Source organism: Tympanuchus pallidicinctus, unplaced genomic scaffold, assembly GCF_026119805.1.
Source record: "Tympanuchus pallidicinctus isolate F22 unplaced genomic scaffold, pur_lepc_1.0 scaffold4, whole genome shotgun sequence".
Classification (NCBI taxonomy): Eukaryota; Metazoa; Chordata; class Aves; order Galliformes; family Phasianidae; genus Tympanuchus; species Tympanuchus pallidicinctus.
Window position 1 is genome coordinate 37,498,616 of NW_026294758.1, and position 22,009 is coordinate 37,520,624.

General features: G+C 37.7%; 1 protein-coding gene across 5 annotated transcripts in view; it reads right to left on the bottom strand.

The window, feature by feature from the left end:
• The window catches only part of PCSK5 (proprotein convertase subtilisin/kexin type 5), a 264,454-nt gene that overhangs the window by 164,629 nt on the left and 77,816 nt on the right, over positions 1 to 22,009 (bottom strand). The gene's annotated exons all lie outside the window — the stretch shown is intronic.

Genomic DNA, 22,009 nt, shown 5'->3' on the forward strand with positions numbered 1-22,009 from the left:
CATTCTCTCATACTATCTGCATGTTGCTAGCATACACATCTCCAATCAGTGAGTACCCTAGGCAGCCACAAGACCTGCCACATTTCCCATGAAGATGAGACTGTGCTCTGCTGTGTACTGCTGTTCACAGGCATGCCTACAACTGGCTGCGAGCCAGGTGTAATCAAAGCTGCTGTAAAGGCATGTCATAGTCATGTCTTGGGCTAACCCTACAAACCTGCTGTCTTTCCAGGAGCAGAAAAAACAGCTGGAGTCTAGTTTCACACCAGCATTATGCCCTGCGCCTGGGATTTGGGCTGCAAATGTATGATCTTGAGAAGCAGCTGAAAGAGAATGCAAAATCTCCAGTAGTTGCTTAAACTCTTCTGTGCAGTACAAGGCCAGAATAGGATGCCTCACCTAGCCCTGATCCATGCCCTCTACAGCTGTAATCACTATGGTAGGAAAGCTGTCCCTGGTTCCTGTGATTCTTGTCCGCAATACATGCTTCCCACAGTGATTTCCATCAGTAAATTTTGCCCTTATCCTTGTGCAGCTATGCAGCTCCACTGCAGAAATGTGACATAACTAACAAGAAGCAGACAGGGAAATTCATATTGTTGCCATAGAGAAGAGCTATGGAGTTTCAATCCAGAAAGGAAAAGAGATCCAAGTTGATGAGATGAAGATAGAAAGACAATGTGAGGCTTGGCTAGCCACAAAGAAAGAACTTAAAAATTGAAGGCTAAAAGTAGATAATGAACATGGCAAGCAGTTTAGGTGAGGTCAGCTGTGTACACAAGCACTCTTCCACTGGTGATGGCTGACAGACTGCTTACATAGACATCTGGAGAACATGGGTGTTTTTGAACTAAGGTTGACGCCCACATTACAGACAAGAATCACAGTTGCCTTCTCTTGGTACAAGTTGTTTTGGATAAAGTCACTCCTTATTTCCATATTATTAGTCCAATTTTTTCCCCTTAACCTTCTGAGACACTTTGATGAGAAATGTTACGACAACATGTAATGTAAAACATGAACAACAACATGACTAGGAAAAAAAGAGGAAAAAAAACAAGGAATAAAGTGATTGGAGTTAACCTGTTAGAATTTTGAATGAGACAATTAAATTTATCAGGTAAGTTAGAAATATGTTCCCTGAAAAAGTGTAATCTTTACTAACAAAACCAAAGTGATGATATGGATGCTGATGAACTCTAAAACTGGATTAAAGTTTCACAGTTACATATGCAGCTTCTTGAATCACTTCCTATTATCTGTTCACAGTTCATCATTCAATTGCCAAACTTGATCAGAGATTTTTTCAAGACTTAATTTTAAGTTTACCTTTCATAGAAAGCTGAATTTTCAAGCCAAATTTTCTCAATTTGGAGAAAACTAGTCTAGTTGAAATCAATACAGCAATACCCTTTTATTGAATTACTTTCCAAAGCCCGAAGTGTATCGCTCAGAAATCACAAAGCATAGATTACTACAGCCTTTAAAACTACACATAACACCCCAGTGCATGAATTTCAGTAATAAACCATTTCCTGCATGGTGAAATACATATGGATGAGGTGCAGCTTCCCAGAGGGAGACTGTGTTGGTGAGAAACCCCTCCTAGGTACACAACTTAAAAAGAGCATCAGATGAGAGTGAACAAGGTTTTTTCAGCAGAGAAAAGAAACAGATAAAATCCACATCTGGAAGACTAAGGTTGCCCGAAGAAGAACGGAAGTTTTCTGCAGTTTTTCTGGAGTTCACAGCACCTAAGCACCAAAGGTTAGGGTTCCACCAGATCACCAACCGGACCCCAGGATCAATGTTATGTTTATACACGGCAAACAGACGATGTGTAGTGAGGGCCTGCATGGGATTCAATGCAACCTGAAACTGTACCCCAAATTCTACCTGAAATGGAAGTAGCTGCATGCCAGATGTACTTCTAGTATCAGTAAGAAACAGCCAAAAGTGACATGGAGGTATGATAACATGTACTCACTGAGTTGAAGAACAGTATGAAATTTCATGTGAATTTCAGATATAAAAAGAAAAAAAAAAAAAAAAAAAAGCCTATTCTAGATCTTTGGACAGTTTTGTGATATGCAGGTTAAATTAACTTTGCTGAATATTTCACTAATCTTCCTGCATTGGAAAATCCTTTTTATCATCTTTAGTGCAGTAATGTCATAAATTTATTTTGTTAGCAGATTTTTATGTTAGACTGTTGCTTCTCTGCCAAGATTATTGCTAATTGCATTCCACATTTATATGGGAAATGACAAAATTAAAAGTTGTTTTATTCATTTCAAGGTCATATGTATAAAACTGCACATCTCACAATCAGCTTCTCACTGTGAGAATTAATCATATATGCAACTCAATTTGTTTTAATATATTATCTTTTATGGGTCCTTTAAGTAATATTTCAATTATGTTGTGAAAGGAAAGACTTCATAAAATCTTGCATATAAAACATAATGTTCTTTCTACACTGCTTTTCATTTTCTCTGTCCTACATTTTTCTTGATGTCTACAGTTTCAAAGAGACTCTGAATCCTGCAAGTGAAATTAGAAATGCCTCCTCGTTAATCACTACTATGATTACTAACTATTTAAACAAATATGATGAAATTGATGCTTGAGATTGATTAGGTTTGCTTTTGAGCTATGAGAACTTCCATGGAGAATGAAATCCTCAAAATTCCAAATTACAGTTTTTGGAGACATATTATAGGACTTCACTACTAATAGGAGGAAAAGCATGTAAGTTGCTTTCAAACTAACATTTTTTGTGAATGAATATATTTCAAAACACAACAATCTCCTATATCGGTAGGATGCTTGTCTCACACCAACTTGTTTAAAAAAGATAGTGCAGTCCTAGAACAAAGCATGACTGCCTTTCTACAAAGGCCTATCTTGATAAACTTCAAGGGTCAATGCTTCGTTCCACTGTATCCCTTGCCAGCATATACTGGTGGGAAGTAAGTTCCCAGACTACTAAATAGCACTTTGAAGAGACACTCAGCTAAAAGGCACAGCACTTGTCCTTCATGTTCATGTCAGTGTGATACAGTATTACAGAACAGAAACACAAAAGAATGTTTGGCTATGAGATATTGTGCCTATCTACGAATGGCTCCTCTACCTGACGCCTGAAAGAAAGAAAAGGAATGGAAAGAAGAAAAGCTTTCTTTTGTTGCGATTCAGAAGGAAAGACACACAGAAAAGATTGCCGTTCAAAATGATAGTCAAAGTCTTGGGCTCGAGATGCTACCAGGTAAAAGAAAGATGTCATATTCATTATCTTAAAATAGTTGTATTTAGACACTTAGGAAATTGGCTAACAATTTCTACCATAAATTTTATTTCTCATACGATTCTGATTACCTTCAACTACTGCAGCTAATTTTTTCATTCAGACAACTATGCAAACCTTTTTTAGGAATGTATTTATTTTCATTTTTGTCCATGTGATAGAAAGAACACACACACACAAAGAGAAAATGGAATTCAGATTGATTTTCATCTCTGTGTATAAAGTTCATCAGTCTGTCACTAACAACTAGCCAGTAAGTTGACAAAGACCTACATTAGAAGACCTTAGTAAAGATGAATTCTCTGCCTTATGGTGCCTCTGTCATTAGAGGGATAAATTCAAACAAATTCTCAAAGAAATATGCCTCTTGTCTGAATAGATGTATGCCACCTTTTGTGTGCATGAAAAGTGCTTGAGCACTGGACAGTAAAGGATCTTTTGATGGCTCCCTGAGAATAAGATAAGCAAGAGAAATGTAAGAGCTGCACTCCGTTCTGTTATACAACGTGCCTTTTTTCAGTAATAGATTTTACTAGATTTTCTCTAGAACAGGCACGGGTCAATACTTTAGGCAAGGGATGGAAAGGGATAGAAACGTGCATGTTCTGTGTTTAACTATCACTCTCCATCGCAGCAACAAATAATTTAAACATATGGCATCTATCTTTCAATGATCAGTCTTGATGTGACTTTCAGAAGAGGAGGAAGGTATAAGGAACCATGTAAGATTAAAGTTAACTGCTTCAGAGCTTGCCTCTGAACGTTTGGAGTAAGAAAACGTTCAGTTAAGGAAGAAAGCTGCCAGTATTTTTAAAATCCCCTTCCACATAAATTGGCTCTGCTTTTCAGAGTCTCCATCTCTGACAACTATTCACTGAACCCAGCAAACACTCTGAACACACACTTCTTTGCAGTATTTTATTCTTTGGAACTCACCAAGTATTTCTGAACACAAAAAGCTCAGGAGACCGGAGGATTTAAAGCCCTACAGCTTTTCATGACACTAACATTACAGTCCAACCCACTTCAACCTGTCACCACAGAGTCTTTTCAGACTAGGAACTTAAGGAAAAAGAGTTTCAGAGTATTTCAATGCAAGCTCATCACAAATGTCTCTGGTCATACCAGTAATTTTCTGAGGTTTTCTAAGAGATACTCAGCACAGAAATGAGCTTGTGTAAAGAACAAAGAAAACAGAAGCTTGCTTGTTTGTTTTCATCAGGGGAAATACTGACAGAAAACTTCACATCCTTTGCAAATTCTGTACTGCACACATTGTGAGTGGATATCAAATAACTGTAAAAAGATAGAAAAGATAGTCTAAAAGTTTACATAAAGTTACATTCATGTTAATAGGCTATGCTTGAACAGCTGCTCCTTCCTCAACAAAACCACATAATAAACACATTAAGTTATGCATAAAAACAATGCATTGATGTAAGGGTAAAGAAAAAAAAAAGTGTTTACTACAAATTACAGTAGAATCCCAGTGCTGGAAAATGTAACGTGAACTAATCTGGATTTCCATGAACCACTAACTAGTCAGTTACTTTCTCTTCTACCTAACAAAATTACAAATTTTACATTGAATATATTTTACAGAAAATTAAAAATTAGAGATTTAAATGAGCTTTATAGGTTCTGCTTTATCCAAATCCAAAATTTTGATCAGCAAAGTTCTGATTCTGTTGCTGCAGAGAGATACTGCTGCTATTAGTCAGGGGACAAATCTGAAAAACTAGTTTACACATGGTAACAGGGGCTGAAAATTAACTACCACTGCCTATCAGTTTGAACTACATAACTGCCACCATTGTTTCATTTACCCAAGTATGGTTCACCTGTATCATTCTGAAATCCAAAAATCCACAGTTACATTTGCATCACTGACAAGTGAATAACAAATGTTAAATAGTTTTTCAAACCTCTGTGTGGAAGAAGAATGGAATTTTAGACAGCTATTCTTATGTGGAAGAATATAAATCAGTTGTCATTTGTTTTTTCAAAAACTCTTCCTCATTTGAAGTTGGAAGTGTTCTCAAATATCTCTCTTATATTGGAATATATTTGTAAGTAGGTAACTGTGATATCTGAGGCACTTCAGTGTAATAACTGCTGGGGAAAATATGTACTTTAACAGCAATCATCAGAAATGCATTTTGTCAGAAATGAATTTCACTGCATTCTTGAATAAAGCCTTATGTAATGCAGAAAGAATTACATCTTAGATCTGTTCACATGTAAGTGGTCTTTAATCTGGAGGATGAAAAAAATTTTCTAAACTGGCCCTAGGTTGGGATGTTATTCTTGCAGTATCTGAAAAATGGCATTCAAAGGAATTCACAGAAGTTGAAAGTATAGGCGCAAGGGAAAAAATATGTTGCCTTTAAAACACAATCTGCTCCTAATGAAAAATAATAAGAATAAAGCTATTTCATGAAGGGGAGATATCTGGAAATTAACAGTGGAGAAAGAAATGACAGAGTAAATATGAAAAACAAGTTACACAAATCTTCAATGTGAGATATCAGGAGAAATGCCAAAGACTTGGGTGTTGCATAGCACAGACAGGATCCTGTTTGTGAGCATCAAGTAGTGTTGTAATGTGGTTACAGCACTGGACTGAAAGCTGGCTTGAGTCAGGTTCCCCAAGGCTAATGACTTTTTGCATGATTATGGGAAGTTACTTAAAGAATAACTTGAAAACAACTCATCTGTTCCTCACAAAAAATATCAACAATGACAGCATTAAAACAACCACATGGAACACTCCACATCCCAGACATTTTAAATTTAACAGTATGGGTAACAGTGATCCTGCCATGCCATTCCTTATAAATTCATTTTCTATTAGTAGCAGGCAGCTAATTTGTCGCAAGTACGAAGTTCTGATGCAAACACAGCAAAGGAACGTGGTCCCACAAAATAACCATTTGGCAGTTTGTTTGTGTGAGTGTGTAAATTAATTGCAATGTTTAAAACAAATTGGAATTTTCCTGTGTTTTCTACCAAAGAGAAAACAAACAATGAATAATAGGATTGAGGGAACTACTGTATCATGATATGGAATGAGAAATAGGCAAACAAAATCAGCAACTAATCTATTTAGCCATGTAAGTAGTTTTATGCATTCTATATATTTAATACACACACACACACTTACAGATGATATTCTAGCCCAGGGTTAAAATTTTAATTCAGATAGCTTTCTGCAGGGAAAAAGGTGTTGGTGGATAGAAACAAAATAGCTTAAAAGATACCAAACAGCAAAACAGGTGAGTTGTGTTGTTTTTTGTTTTTGTTTTTTTTTAAACAGCCTCTCATATTCCTTCTAAAGTCAGGAAAACCAATTATTTTTCATTAAACCAAATCACAAGTAAAACATTTCAGTTACTACTCAGTGGAATTAAAGCTGTTTAATTAAAGCACAGCACTTCGGCCAACGCTATCTTAGAAGAAGCTTGCTATATCTAATCAAAAGGACAATTACGTTTGCTTTGGAAAGAGAATAATTATGAGGCAGTTTTTACTTCCAGATGTTTCCCCTGACACATAAGCAAAATAATCCTTTTTTCGCCTAATTCAAGTTGTTGAAGATGCTGTATGAGAGATGGAAAGTCACAGAATGAGGAAGACATTCCCCATGCAATTTTAACTTCTTAAGCATCTGAGGTTGATTGAGCCCTCTTTGTGTGCAGCCCAAGGAACAGAGAAGTGTATACACTTAGAAGGAGACATGATAGTTTCATCTGTTCTCTCAAGACATACAGGGAAGAGGACAAATGAAAGCCCAAATTCAAATCTCATACATATGGAACCTGGTGAACAAAAATGGTATAGGAACAACTGTATTATAAATCTTAACGAGGAAAAAAGATGTGCAAAACCATTTTTTTTACAATAAGAATTCTTGTAATCACCTTACAAAAATGACCAATGTAGTTATTTTTTTACACTTGGACACTGTGGTTCAGTACAGTAATTAAACTGGTCCTCCCATGTCTGAAACAGTGTCAGGGAACAGAACAGATAATCAGTTAAACCACAGATCATAACTCTGCATCATCCCAATAACTTTGGCTTTTAGTAATGTTTAGATAACATTCTATTCTCGCATAAAGAAAGGAATCTTTGTGATTTTGCTAAAAATACAAAATAGAATTAAGGAATTATAGAATCACCAAGACTGGAAAAGACCTCCAAGATCACCTAGCCCAACTGTCCACCTGCCACCAGTATTTTCTCACTAAACTAAACTACGTGCTTTAGTACAACATCTAAGCATTTCCTGAATATCCCCAGGGCTGGTGACTCCACCTCCCTGGGCAGCCCATTCCTGTGTCTGACCACCTCTTGGGGGAAGAAATTTCTCCTAAGCTACTCCCATTATCATCTCCTTCTTGGTTCAGATACAATCCTGCTCACAGATATTGTCAGCAGATAACAACAGTAAATAATTTACATAAGATAATTCAGTGTTTCAGGTATCTCTGGTGGAAGACCACTTTTCCTCCACAATGTTGAAACAGCTTGTTTTTTTTCAGAAGAAGCAAGAATACATGCAGGTCTATGGCTGCCTCTTCATGCTTCCTATGTGAGGCTGAGCAGGGCTGGCACACACAGGTAATCTATGAAGGAGCAGCTCACAGCAGCTCCCAGAGATACATCTCATTTTTCAGTTCCATTTCAGCATATGGATAATGCAAGCAGCATATCAAATGAAACTGAAGATAATTTTCTTTCTCGGAAAAGTGCTAATATCCAGCTACTAAAATGCCTATTGTTTGCCACCAAATTACCTGCTTTAACATGACTACTCTGCTGAGAAATTGCACTTTTGAACCTTCACTATCTGAACACAAGCATGCTGGATTTATGCATGACTATGGCGGATTATTTGTCTCCCTTACTTCAGTTGTTTCTACAGTCTTATGATTTGGAAACTTATGAAATGTATTTGAAATGCAAAGCATTGGACACATTACGCTTTCATATCAATGTGACTCTAATTCTGAGACAGAGCAGATAGATGGTAGATAAGGAAGTGCTAGAAAGCTGAGGGCGAGGATACAGGACAAACATGGAACACATGGTCTTCATGCCTCCTCTGTCTTACACCAAACTGCCTCTCAGAGAAGCACCTGTAAGATGATGAATCCCTGAGTTTAGTTGTAGAGAATAATACCTGGGGAGCAAACAAACTGCCTACAGAAAAATAAGATAAATCCTGAAGAAGAAAGCTGCAGAGGAATTAAAATCTCTAACAGTTTGTATTCTCATTCCACAGACAATGCACTGTCCTCTAAAATAAAGCTTTATTCAAGTTGAAGCCTGTAAAAGCTGGCTTAAGCCAAAGCAACACTAACTGTGTATCTAAACTAAACAGATGACTAGAAAATAACCTTGGGAAGTGCCTCACAGGCACTTTCTCTCTTTCCACTTCTTATTTCTGTGCAAAAGACTGTGAGATCCATGCAAAAAAATTAACTTACAACATGATGATAATCTTGGAATTTTCAAAGCCAGCATACTACACAGGCATGTGATTGCAAATCCAAAAATCCCTACATAATCAAGCAAAAAAGCAAAATTGAAAACATCCCTACCTCATCATAAAAAGTGACCAGAAAGAAATGTGTATCAATAGCAAACTTCAGAAAACTACTAGATATGTTTCTAGATGTTGTTATCACTGCTTCATCAACACATATTCTACTAAAAAGCTGCAGTGATTTAAGTGCAAAGATTTTAAATTAAACATGGTTAAACAAACAAGTAAAAATCTTTGCTGTCAGATTCCTTTAGGATTTTAAAAGATGTGTTAATTACAAGAATCAAAAATTCAAATTAACATAAATGTATTTAGCAGATGAAATTTCTAAACAACTCCTTATTTTTATCATGCAACTACATGGCTAATGAGCATAATGTACAGTTCTGTTAGTTCTGTTTTTTTAGTTTAGAATCAATCCTAATTTGGGAATAAGGCCTCAGATTGCAAAGAAAGTTAGTGCAATTCCCAATATTACTTCACACAAATTAGAAACTCTTGGTATGCCTTATGAATGCTTCCTATTTACCAAAACTGTGGGTTTATTTAGTAAGCCTCATTAATGAACTGCTACTAATTTTTACGGTTATATGGCTTCATAAAGTTGACAACATATTTATAATTTTCAATGGTTTTAAAATGCTTTAGAGTAAGAACTGGAATATTGACACAACAACTATTTTTGGTAAATCCATTTCTATCATAGAATCATCGAATCACAGAATGGTTTGGCTTGGAGTTTGGTTTGCCAGTATGAGACTATAAGAAACACCTCTACTAGAAGAACTACAGTTTAATAATTACAATTTTCAGATTGAAATGTCAATTTGATATCATTCCCTTAGCTTTCTCTACGCAAAACACTGTGCTGCATCTGTAAATAATGCAAAATTAAAAACTGGGAATATCTCAGTCTTTCTGCATAACTTAGCAAACTCTGTAAAGCCAGTCAGAGGCAGGAGTGTTTTGCTTCACTTCTGTACTGAGCAGAAATCCACCCTGTTATTTAAAAGAATTTATACTGCAACCAAATGATGCATAGAGATATCTAGAACATGGCATTTTGATCATTCTGTGGTAGTATACTGTTCTCTCATTGCTGCAGTGTTCATTTTTTTCCTTAAATTATCTGCTTTTCAGACAATTACATGTTCCTGTCTGTATGTGCAAAGAAGGATATACGAAAGAGATACTGAGGGACTTCTAAGGAAATTTTTGTGCTCATTAGGAAGATTACTTTCTATTTCTAAATGAGAATGTTCTGTTACTTTGTAGATCTCTATTTTAAAAATCCTTTCTAGGCAGAACAATGCATGTAGGGGTACAGGTAAAAATACCTTCCATTAAAACATCTGCAAATTGGGTTGACCCCAACAGGCAGCTAAGCCCTTTTTCTGGTTCCTTCCTTACTCCCCCACACTGGGATGCAGAAGAGAAACAGAAGGGTCAAAGCATGAAAACTTTTGAGTTGAAATAAAGATGGCTTAATAGAGAGAGAGAAAAAAGTGATAAAAAGGAAATTGCTCACCACATCCCATGTGTAGACAGATGTCTAGTTCACAGTCTGAGCAGCAGCAAGTTTGGAAAAATACTCCCTTTCCACCCATTTTATTGCTGAGCACAATATTGCATGTCATGGACTAACCATTTGGTCATCTGGGGTCAGTGATCCTGACTCTGCCCTCTTTCAGTTCCTTGCTCAAAGAGCAGTCATAAATATGACACTGATGATACACAATGATGACACTGAACAGGCAGTGTTCAGCAACAACTGAAACACAGGTGAGTTATCAACACCATTTTGGTCACGGATCTAAAGCACAATACAATACGAGCTGCTGTGGAGAAAATTAACTCTGACCCATCCAGATTCTGTACAATCTGGTGTAACTATGAAAAACAAGACATAAACATGAGATAGCAAACACTTTCTCAGGACTACCACATTCCAAGACTGCCATGTCTAAAACAAAGTAATGCCAATGCCTATTTATCACCTTATATTTCAGCTGTGAGCCTTTCGTGTTATACATACTTAATGCCCTTAGATATTTTACATTCTGTTCCATATGTTCTGCTTCACAAGATCTTGTATGATCACAGAATCACAGAATTATAGAATGGTTTGCGTTAGAAGAGACCTTTAAGATCACCTAGTTTCATCCCCCCGCTATAGCGAGAGGTACCTCCTTCTACAATAGGTTGCTCAAAGCCCCACCAGCCTGGCCTTGAACACCTCCAGTGAGGGGGCATCCACAACCTCTGTGGGCAACCTGTTCCAGTGCCTCATCACCCTCACAGTAAAGAATTTCTTCTGAATCTAGTCTGAATCTACCCTCTCCCAGTTTAAAGCCATTTCCCCTTGCTCTGTTGTTACATGCCTTTATAAACAGTCCCTCCCCAGCTTTCCTGTAGGCCCTCTTCAAGTGCTAGAAGGATGCTTTTCTAAGCTGAAGAGCCCCAGTTCTCTCAGTCTGTTCTCACAGGGAGGGTGCTCCAGCTCTCTGATCATCTTTGTGGCCCTCCTCTGGACTTGCTCCAACAATTCTATGTCCTTCTCGTGCTGGGGCTTCCGAACTGGACACAATACTCCAGGTAGGTCTCTCAGGAGCAGAGTAGAGGGGCAGAATCACCTCCCTCAACAGCTAGGCTATGAATCTGTGGATGCAACCCAGGATATGACTGGCCTTCTTGGCTGCAAGTGCATGTTGCTGGCTCATGCTGAATCTTTCATTAGCCAACACTCCTAAATCCTTCTCCTCAGAGCCACTCTCAAGCCATTCACCAGCCAGCCTGTATCTGTGTCTGGGATTACCCTGACCCAGGTGCAGGACCTTGCCTTTGGCCTTGTTGAACTTCATGACATTGGCATGGGCCCACCTCTCCAGCCTGTCCAGGTCCCTCTGGATGGCATCCCTTCCCTCTAGAGCGTCAATTGCATCACTCAGCTTGGTGTCATCTGATAACTTGCTGAGGGTGCACTTTATCCTACTGTAATCAGCCACTGTATCAGTCACTGTTTAATCTAACTCATTATTTTCATCCTTCTGAGATCCCATCTGGAGTATTTTGTTCAGCTCTGAGGCCTGCAGCATAAGGACCCAGACATATTCAAGTGAGTTCAAGACAAAGATGCTCAGAGGGCTGAGAACCTCTTCTGTGAAAACACAGCCTGGAGAAGAGAAGATTCTGAGATCTCATTGCAGCCTTCCAGTACCTAAATAATATAAAAATATAATAAATAAAAAAATAGGACCTACAGGAATACTGGAAAGGATCTGTATTGCTGGAGTGTACAAGGGGTAATTACTTTAAACTGAAAGTGGCTATGTTTAGATTAGAAATTAGGAAGAAATCTTCTACTCAGGGGGTGGTGAGGCACTAGAACATGTTGCCCAGAGAAGCTGGATACCCCATCCCTGGAGGTGTTCAAGGCAGAGTCATATGGAACAAACTAATTTAGTGGATGGAGATCTTCTTCATGGGGGCAAGTGGGTTGGACTAAGTGGCCTTTAAGATTCCTTCCAACCTAAAATATTCAGTGATTCTATTATTCTATGGCTCAATTGATAGGTAAATAGCAGCTGTATATATATCAAGTACTCGATATATCTCCTTTTACCTAAAATCCTCTACAGTAAGCCCTATAATTTCTGTGTAATCAGAAATGAAATGGAAAAATTACAGGCTTCTAAAAATACGTAGCAGCTGAAATCTTTCTACTGAAAGCACAGATAAGCAGAACTAAAGCACATCATACCGATACAAAAAAGCAGATCTATACTTTCACGTCTAGATGTGCTTCGCAGCAAAAGCAGTCCACTGTACCAAACCGAAACAGGGACAATACTTGTGGTGGGAAAGGTGTATTTGTTGCTTCATACAAGGAAGACATTGACAGCTGTGAAAATCCTTGGGATGTATTTTCACAGAGGAGTGGCAATACAGCGAAAAGCAGGCAGACCATGGATAGCTCTTTAGCCATTACCTACTCTGCATACTCCACTGGTAGCAGCGTATGACTGCTTTTGCAGTGTGGCAACGCTTTGAACAAAGAAATATTTTATAACTCCGAATCTTCACCAAGTTCTAGCTTAAAAAAATATTACCTACCTGTTTTGAATACTACAATTTCAATGAGATATGCACTGTGCTTAATCCTAAATTCCATCTAGAGTGAAATAGAAGTAGCTATTCTGTAAAGATGCCTTTATGAGAGCACAAGAGCTCTTTGCCCCCCAGCACAGGAAAACAGGCAGACGAGACAGGAAACCTGAATGGCTGCCCAAAGACCTGGTGAAACTGGCAGATAAGAGGGACACGTACAAGAAGTGGAGGCAGGCACGTGTGGCCTGGGAAGAATAGAGGACTACTGTCCAGATATGCGGAGATGCAATTCAGAAAATCAAGGTGCAGGTGGAACTGCATTTGGTGAGGAATGTGTAAAATAACAAGAAGGGATTCTAGAGTTATACTGTTCAAAAGAGAAAGGCCAGAGAGACCACACCCCCTCTGGTAAAAGGGAAGGGAAAATTGCCTACAACAGATATAGAAAAGGCTAAAGTACTACATACGTTCCTTGCCTCAGTCTTCACTGGCAGCCAGGTTTCTTGTGTCTCTCACATCCCTGAACCTCTCATTCCTGAACATCTAGGCGAGGGTTGGAGGAGCAAAATCCCTCCCATTGTAAGAGAAGAGCAAGTCTGAGCCTGCCCAATGAGACTGGATGAGTACAAGTCTATGGGGCCCAATGACTAAATGACTAAATTTGTTAGTTTTAGTTTGCTTTTTTATAAGGAGACATATTACTGATTGAGCATGAGCAAAGTTTCCTCATGCTCTCTGGTTAACAGGAATTAGTGTAAAATAGTTAATTCTCACACACTCATTAGGATTAGAAACAGATTAGCAGCAGTTCATTTGCTGTTTATGGAGTGTTAAGAAACCTAATGCAGGGAAATAAGTAAGATGCAGGGAAAGAAGTATTCTTATTATTATTTATTGTCTTATTATTTACTGTTGGGTACTTTTTGGTCTCATCTATCAGACTTGCTATCCTACATGTTTGAGAAATAAATAGATCACAGCCTCTAAATAAGTTTGCTAAAATCAAGAATTTGATGATTTTTTAGGCCTCTATAGCAAAACAGTTCATTTTCAAAGCAGGTTAAAATTCTGTAGTATATAACATAGCAGTACAATATACATTTATGATGGATACTCATTTCTTCACTTCATCTGAAATTCCCTACCTTGATTGCTTTCCTTCAGGAAAAAAACAGTAACTTGCCTTCAAGAGAGAGATCTCATTTTGCTTTAAGTGTCAAATGAAGTAATTTGACTGTGTATCTTCAAGATAAATTACAAAATCAAACAAATGTAAAACAAAGCTTGAAATAAAAAACCCACCTACAGCAATAAATTTACACAGATGCACATTTTTTCATTTGCAAAAAAAAAAAAAAAAGCTATACCTGAAAGTTTTATCCTGAAAATGTCTTAGAAAAACATCTATTAAATTCATTAGAACATTTGCTTACAGCATAACTGCAGAACTTGCCTGTTAAAAACATGTTTTATAGAAAAAAAAGCTAAAAAAAAAAAAAAAAAAAAAAAAAAAGAGGCTTTTGACACTGGATTTACAATTGCTTTTTTGAAACTTGTAATTAGAGGTTTGCTTTTACTGCCATGAGTAATAAAGGGGGGATCAAACCTACACTTCGTACACGCTGTCTGAGAAGTCTCAGTGAACCACATTTTGCACTGCATCTGACTGAGTTGACTACTGTGAACTCAGCTGGCAAAACCAATTACCACAAACAAAACACAGATTAACTCATCTACTTTCTCTAATACCTACAATGTGAAAAAGGAATAAAATAGAAAAATGGGGTTTTGCTCTCAAATTCTGCTTGGCTGTAGACCTATATGTCTAAATGTGTGGAACCTGAAACTAGTCCATCATTGTAGCAAATCAAAACTTCTGTACAGTAGTGATAGATTCTCTTCTCCCAAGTTCAAAACCTCAAAATAAAGATTCATACTTAGAGGAAAAACCTACTTCAGGAAAAAGACATTCTGAAGAAAAAAAAAAAAAAAGAAAAACAACAACATAATACACAACCAAACCACCAAAACAAACCACTTCCATTTCTAACTTCAGAAAAGCGAACGTCAAAAATATAATAACTGTGCAAGCTCACATCCCTTCTGTTGTTGATTTTGAAAAGAAAGGGAAGATCTGACTCATTGTTATCAATAATTTACATAAAAGAACTAGAAGCAATTGCATAATGTTTCAGAATGTCATTTTACTTGTGAGCTCATTGTCTGGTACTTCAATAATCAGAAACAGGAAAGAGTCTTTCCTGTAGCGTTGTGGTTGTACATTTGAGATTTTGAGAGCCTTATGAAATTGGAAAAGGAAAAGCACTGCACATCAAACACCAATAACACTGAAAAAATCGCTCAACAACTTATACCAATGTATTGAGAAAAACATTGAGAAAGTTTTCTTCTGTGAGCAACTGGAATTCCAACTCAAATTTGTTTTTCACTCTGTTTGATTCAGTTTCAATGATACTCTAAGTAATGTCTTTCCCTTGGCTCTCAGAAAATTCTAACTCAAATCATTTGAGCACTTCACAAGGGATTATGTAATGCAGTGTGGTAATGAGGAGATTAGACAACTTTACTAAAAAAAGGCAATTTTTGTCAGTTTGACAAATCTATATTAGGGTAATCTCTACTTTGTAAGTTGGAACCCAGATTAAAAAGGCTACTGAATCAACACTGTAGTCTCACGATTTAGTCATTATTTGGTTAGAATGAAATGTTCTTCAAAGTGACTAACCATAGAGACCAGCAATGAAGATACTTGTTGTGCATGAATGGATCAGACTAATAGGGGCTGCTTCCACTCTATCACAGCCAGAAGTCCTCAGCTACTAGTGACTGAGGTGTCTACCTTACTACTTCTTGGAATCCTTGATGAACATGTTTTACATTGGAGCAAGAAAGTACAAGAATGTCCACACTTTGCTTCCTTTCTGTCCTAACGTTACCTGTGATGTTACCTCTTTTCCTAGTGTAATATCTGTTTCAGATTAAAATGAAAACATAATCAAGCGCATTAAGTGGCGACGATTCTTGTCCCATGTTCTTAAAATATTTTTCTTTCAAGGAATACATTTTTTCCCTTCCAGAAAGGTTACAGACATACATTTAATCCTTATCTGAATGAAACAATACATGGATGAGGATTACCACTGGGCTATGGCCATGTAAAGGACAGGTATGTTCACTGGATAACAATGTATGTGGACTCAAAAGAACAGTTAAAATGGGAAGGAAGAAAAATAGTCTCCAAACTAATCTGTAGAGTTAGACTACTTCAGCAAAGCACAATTTTGCAAGCTGAGCTGTAAGACAATATTCACCTTCCTAATTCTCATAGTTACTATACTGGGACCATTAGCAACACAAATCTAATATTTCATAATCTCCACACTGCATCATGTCCCTAAGCACTTGGTTTCGTGATTAGATCATGACTTTGAAGCTAGCTGACAACACAAAATCACAACAACTGCTCCTTGTACAATGTGTCAGAGTTCACTATAAGCTGACAGATCTTGAACCCTACTTCATTATTCATATCTGCTAAAACTGCAGTGCAATAAGATATTGGTGATAAGGGCAGCAAGTTTAAATTCAGAATAGAACCAAAATATGATAAAGCAGAACTGCAGTCTCTGACTGTAGCTTCTATACCATCAGTCTCTGTGTTATTTTGTTATTTGCTTTAGACCAGATATGTCCAGCCTGCTGCCCACAGGCTGCATGTGGCCCCAGACAGCTAGTAATTACCCCTATCCCTGCCCCACACCATCATGGTGGTGGCTCTTCCCCACCGAGGGCCCTGCCTTGGAACTAGGCACGTGCTCATCACCTCAGCAATAACCAAAACATTGGCCAAGGACAATTTCTCTTCATTCGTGTGGCCCAGGGAAGCCAAAATGTTGGACAGCCATAGTTTAGAAATGGTTTTCAGAAGTGAATACTTTGTCAATTCTTAAAGAATAGAATCTAAAATCTACAGTTTCCTGATAGCCCTCACTAAAATCCTGCATACGTGGGGGAATGCATTGATTTTTTCTCTGTTGATGACAACAGGACCTGAAGAAACAGCATGGAGCTGAATCAGCGGAGGGTCAGGATGGAGCTTAGGAAAAGATTTTTCACCAAGAGCACAGGCGGGCTATGGAACCCAAGTGATCATGGCACCAAACCTTCTGGAGCTCAAGAAGCCTTCGGACAATGCTCTCAGACACACGAGCCTGTGTGGAGACAGGAGTTGGGCTCAACGATTCTTGTTGTTCCCTGACACACTCATTGTAAGCATACAATCCATTGGTCTGAACTACATATATCAATAAGTTAATTCTCTACTTTAAATCACCTCCTTATTAGAGAACATTTATCTGTTTTAAGATAAGATATGCTAGCACTGGAGAGAAGACACTGCAAGATTGCACCATTACTGAATTCTTCAGCTTTTCAGCCTCTAGGTGCTGGAAGAAGACAAAAAGAATTACATTACAAACCAAGAACAGACACCAAGAATACAGATGCCCTCTGAAAAATAATTTATCTTAAAAGTTGATACCTTGCTCCAAGTTATCTCCATAGCTCTCTCCACAGCTTAAGCGTTAGCTTACCGAGGCCCTCCCTATAGATGCGAACTTTGTGATCCACAGCTCAGTGCAGCTGGAAAATCTTGAGCAGGCACAGCAGAAAAGGAGCGACTAGTTTATAACTTCACTGAACTTTTTTTTGTATGTTTTCATGACTAGCCATCTGACAGCAACCTTGTTTTTTCACACATGTGATACAGAATTAGATGGTGTAGCAGTGCTCCTCAGTACAGCTTATCTTCCCCTAAGTTCTGTCTTCAACATATGACACAGTCAATGGCAAAACAATAGCAACAGCTGCATACTACTAATCAAGCCAGGAATGTGCTCTTGCAGTCCAGAAAGCCAACTATATACTGGGCTGCATCAAAAATGTCCAGCAGTTCACAGAAGGTGAATCTGTCCCTCCACTCCGTGCTGCTGAGGACTCACCAGGAGTACTGTGTCCAGATGGAGAGTCTTCAGTGCAGAAGAGACACAGACCTGTTGGAGTGCATGGAGTGGGGACAGACTGTTTCACAAGGTCAGTTGTGACTAGACGTGGGAAATGGCTTCAAACCAAAAGAGGGGATATAAATTTAGACTGCATATAAAGAAAAAGTGTTTTACAATAAGGGTGAAGAGGCATTGGAACAGGTTGTCCAGAGATGTAGTGGTTGCCCCATCCCTGGACACGTTCAAGGTAAGGCTGGACAGGGCTCTGAGCAATCTGATCAATTCTATGATTCTGTGAAATATATAAACTCTACAGACAGCCAACTCCACTTGTCAGTAACTCCTTCTATCGCAATGCTATAATGGAACCTTTTTAAAATGATCATTCTAGGCAGCAGTGACAGACTTCATGCTCCGTGTTTGACTGTGCTCAGTTTCTCAGACACCTGTCCTGAATAGTGTCACAGCAGTCCATAAAGCTTTTTACTTCTAGCTTATTGACCATCAAGGAGACAACAGAAGGTGATCTCTCTGTCAAATATTTGATGTCCATTCTGATTAAATGGCTTAGGACATACTAGAGGACTCTGAAGTAAGTAGCTGGTACAAACTAGCAGCATGCCACATTAAGCCTGTAGCGTTTTATTGTGCAACTACATCCATTGATGTGACTGGCAAAAGAAAAGTAACAACGAATTAGAATGGATGTATTCGTCTGCCACTGAAAAATAATGCCAAGATGCTGAATCAAGCAGGACTGAAACTTATTAACTCATTAAATTTTTGTTGTTGTATGGTAAGATGTAAGGCTGTCCAGGTTCTGCAAACTTTGAAAGTGAAGAAATCAAGGAGTAGGTGCAATTTTTATGGCTTTTGAAAAGCAAAACTTATTGTCTCCCAGTTGTATCATTAAAAGATAACTGAGAAGGTTTTTTAAACAACTTCTTTATGTAAAGGGATGCATTACTGAAAAATGTTGAAGAGGCATTCAAAACAGTCAGCTGGTATATACAAAACAGGAATGATGGCTTACTTTTAATTTTTCCTACCCAAGCTTAATAAAAACAGCATCAAAATCAAGTGGTATTATTTAAAAGAGTTTTTTTAAAGGTTCTGTTTTAAAAAAAAATCTGCCTGTAGAATCAGATTTAAGCTCTGAATTACCATCATGAGAAATTTCTCATGGAAAACACATTCTAGTTTGGCCAAAATAACAAAGCACATTAATGCATACATACATACATACCCATATATATATACATATATACATATATATATACATACATATAGATAAATAGGTATTTAATTTATGTAGCTATATAATGAGCAGAATACATTTAAGTGAGTCCATCTGCTTTCTGATCACGGACCTGTGATTAGCAATGCACAATTATTTACAGGTATCTGTAGAATAACAGAAAAAGAATTAAGCAGCAGTGCTTAGCAGTATATCAAAACAAGATGCTTTGCATAGCAGTAACAACTTCATCCACAGCTGACTGCTGTCTCTAGCCTCTGAGCAAAAGGAAGTTCTAGTATAGGCCTGTACTATTTACAAGCTTTGTGATTTGCTGCCAATTTGTAGAAACCAAAGTAAACCTCTGGCAGGACTCCTACATACCATAGTAGTTAAAGAAACTATCAACCCACCCTGATTTTGACTACAAGTCTTGAGAGACTAATCTAATGTTTTTTTCTAGTCTCCTATTCTCTTTAGCTAATAGAAAGATTTAATTTAAATCTTGAAGAAAATCATTCTGGAAAGCACTACTGTGTTTATCAACAGCCTCTTCACAAGGCCTCAGTTTTTTTCTTATACTTTCTCCACCATTAATAAGCAACAGAAAGTGTTCACCACTAATTAAAAATGAAAAGCTAACAAACAGACCTTGATATTTTACAGATGCATCCAAAGCAGTCCAGAGACACCGGTTTTTTTCTTACAGTATTTCTTTTCTAATCCTTATCATTCCATCCTTTAAAGTGTTGTTACAACATGAAATAGAGTACACTAGATCATTTCATGAAATTAGTATATTTTTACATTCCCATATTTACTGGATGACACAATTGGCCATTATGTAATATTATCCAGTTTCTATAGCAGGATGTGCTAATCAACTGAACTGATCATGCACATTGCTAAATCTTTGCAAAATATGGTTTTCAGAATGCTCCCTGGTCGTGGTTAGCTCACCTTCCAGGCAGAACTTGAGGTGTGCCAAATGACCACATGCATTGGGATAATCAGAATTCCCATCCTGAATTTAGATATCTAAAAATACGGAGTCCTAGATGGGCTCTGATAGAGCTCTAGATATCAGTGCCTATGTCAATATGTAATTCTTGTTGAGTCCAAAGAGAATTAGGGAAGGAATTGAAGGTACTTAGGTACTGTTTTCCAGGCTAAGTGTATCTGCTAATCGGAAATACTGAGCACCTAAGCAGAGCACTCACAGCATTGAAAAGACTTGAAAGGCACTGGGAGGCCTCTGAGCATGCCATCACTGTGTCCCAGCTCTAAGGACAGAAGCATCATCATGTACAGGGTGAATCCCCAAAGTGTGTTTTCAGGGAATGAGGGCAGCAGGACAGAGGATATGATGCAAACTGGCAGCTCAGCTGTGAGATAGGCTGACTGTCACATCTTTCCTCAAAACTCCTTGGAAATTATTGCTGACAACATTACTCTCAGTTTTGTAGACAGTAGTTATGGGTGCTTGGGGCGCTGTCACCTTATCTCAGTGAAACTGGTCATACCAGTGAGAGGTGCAGGTCATCCTTCATTCTCCCCACTCACGTCTGTCTAGCTCTCCTCTGACCTCGGGATGAGCTGAATAAAGAAACTGGCTGAAAATGAAATTAGTTGTTGATGTTCTGGTAGCACGGTTCACAGCCTTATTAATTCTTTACTCTGGTAAATTGCACAATGGCTTGAGAAAGGGAGGAGTAATGAAAAACATGGGATAAGAAGTGGAGGTCACCATTTTCACTCTTCCAAGCTCAGTATGGGTATAAAATGTAAGCATCTAGTTCAAAGCGCATCTGAAGTAGTTAGCCATACAAATTAGTTGTTGTAGCATGCTGACTGGCAATGCCTACAGGCTCCAGGCTAAAAACAATTTATGGTGGTATGTTACTATTCCATTTGAAAGTGACTAATGCTTTCAGAAATCTAGACTGCAGTTCTAAGATTTATCATATGCCAAAACAAAGATTTCTTTTATTATCCACCAAAAATTTATAGCACATTCGCTGATTCTAGCCTTTTGGCACTCATGGCAAGTCACCTCCTAAGCTAAAATAATAACAGCACATGAAATTCTTCAGCTGTGGGGAAAAAAAAAAACAACAAACACATAAACCAAAAGAACTTGGAAAGATTAGAAATTGATATTCTTTTTTTTTTTCATTCCTCTTTTTCAATGAACGTTTGTCTTGAGGATATCTCCTAAAAACTTCAGTGTAGTATTAGCATTTTCATTACAAGCATCTGGTTCTGAAATTCTTGGCTTGCCACTAAGTGAGTCAATACAGCCACTGGGTCTTTCTACCATTTGTTCCACATCAACATTTTCTTCCTTGTATAAACTTAAACTAGTCAGCACGTGCAGCATGTTTACATATTTGAAAGCAAAGGGTGTTACTGAATTTATCTATTTATACTCTCGTGGTACTCTTGCTCCAGGAGATGTCTAGTGAAAAAGAGATAGATATGATTCAGTAATCTGAGATTCTATGTGAAAATAGGATGAGAAAGACATGCCTAATGGGCAAAAGGGGAAGAAACAATTCTTGTATGTACTTGTTCCTAAATAAAAAAAAATTGGCAATAAACAGAATCAAATAACTGAGTGAGAACATATGCTGATTGAAGCCACCAACAAATAAACTCTTATTATGATTCAAATTAACACCATCATAATACTTTTTATGCTAAACAGGATTTCTAGTCATGCACATATGAATATTTATTTCCATGCTTTTTTTTTTTTCTTTTTTTTTAAGAGCTAAATTCTT